At 48.0% G+C, this 1807-nt stretch overlaps 1 pseudogene; it reads left to right on the top strand.

Moving 5' to 3' along the window:
• The first annotated feature begins 468 nt into the window (after positions 1 to 468).
• Positions 469 to 1533, top strand: LOC101992958 (annotated as a pseudogene).
• Positions 1534 to 1807: the final 274 nt, after the last annotated feature.

The raw sequence follows: 1807 nt of genomic DNA, 5'->3' as shown, positions 1-1807 counted from the left end.
TTAAATTAGGGTGGCAATGGAGTCCTATGGTATGGGCTGTGGCGGGGAGGCCCGATTCTTGGTGTCCACGTTAAATTAGGGTGGCAATGGATTTGTTAGGCATGGCCTGTGGCCTGGAGGCCAGATTCTTGGTGTCCGAAATGAAGGTGACAATGGAGTTGTAGGCCATGGCCAGTGCCAGGGAGGTTGAATTCTTGGTTTTCACATTAAATTAGGGTGGCAATGGAGTCCTTTGGTATGGGCTGTGGCAGGTAGGCCTGAGTTTCAGTGTCTACATTAAATTAGGGTGGCAATAGGGTCCTATGGCATGGGCTGTGTTGGGAAGGCTGGATTCCTCGTGTCCACATTAAATTAGGATGGTAATGGAGTCCTAAGCAGACAGGAAAACCACAACAGTTCATAATTGCCACTTCCTATTGCTGACAGGGCATGTTTTTTTTTTTTCTTTAAGGGTCCTGACTTGCCGTTATGATGGACTGGAGTTTAGAGGAGGCTTGGAAGCGGACAGATGATATTATTGAGAGTGTTCAGCAGCAACCCCCTCCACTGAAACCCACGTCTTGTGGGGAAAAATCTCTTCAGGAAAAACTGTATGACATTTATGTGGAGGAGTGTGAAAAGGAGCCAGAAGCAGAGGGCCTTCGAAGCAATGTCAGCTTGCTAGAGAAGCTTATGAAGAGAGAGCCATTGCCATGTTTAGTGGTCAGCCTGTACCCAGAAAACCAGGGCTATTCTCTCATGCTCAAGGATAAAGATGGAGTCCTTCTAGAGCCCTATCCAGGGCCGTGTGTAGGACAGAAACTACTTGAATATTTGGATGCTGAAGAGTTACCTTCTTTTCTGATTGATATCCTGGAAAAGTCTCCTGTGAATGTTTTTCACAGTGGCTGTGTCATAGCAGAAATCCGAGACTACAGGCAGTGTGGTGACATCTACCCTCCCAAGGAGCCTGCTGCAGAGGCTGCTGTGTCCTCTCCTGCTTGCCAAGTCCGGCATATTCTCTTACGTCCAACGATGCAGTCTCTAGTAAGCGATGTCGAGTCCATGACAAGTGACAGCAGTCAGTGGACCCAGGAAGAAAAACTGGAGCTTGAGAGCCAACTGATTTTAGCTACAGCAGAGCCACTGTGTCTGGATCCTTCTGTTGCTGTCACCTGCACGGCCAACAGATTGCTGTTTAATGAGAAGAAGATAATGATAGACTCCATGAAAAAATCCTTCGTGGGTCATGAGTGGTCCTGTCTAGACCTGGAGGAAGAAAAGCATGCATGTACATTTCCTCCTGATGTTGCAACAATGATCGCTTGCAGAAAACAAGCAGAGATCAAACCAGGTGACCCATACGATCTGAAGATCCCTGAAGCAGGAAAGTGTGTAGATACATGGAAGCAGAGACCCTGTGAACTGGTGGCCCCTTCAGAGGTGGATGTGCAGAAATACGCTAAAGGGAAGCAGTCTGTGCCCCATGGCGATGACTCAGAATCCACAGCCTGGCCAGATGAGTCAGAATTCACAGCCTGGCCAGATCCTGAGGTAACATGTGGTTATTTATTTGATTATGAAAAGGGCTGTCATCCACGGGAAACAGAGCCAAGTGTGATGCAGTCCCTTAGTCACCCAGTTTTTTCTTCTGAAATAGGGTCACCGACAGAGGACAGATGTGATAGTCAGATGTTTCTTCCCCAAGTTGCCCTAAGTGGTTGTTTACTTGGTTCTATAGCTGGGGGAAAGATTGAGTCTGGGAAGGCAATGGATGTGTGCCAAGGGTCTGCCCAGAGCCAGGCTGAATGCCTAAGCAAAGAGCTGC

This window comes from Microtus ochrogaster, unplaced genomic scaffold (genome assembly GCF_000317375.1).
Source record: "Microtus ochrogaster isolate Prairie Vole_2 unplaced genomic scaffold, MicOch1.0 UNK413, whole genome shotgun sequence".
NCBI classification, from domain to species: domain Eukaryota; kingdom Metazoa; phylum Chordata; class Mammalia; order Rodentia; family Cricetidae; genus Microtus; species Microtus ochrogaster.
The sequence above is the reverse complement of the archived record's forward strand: the minus strand, read 5'-3'. Positions and strand labels throughout refer to the sequence as shown.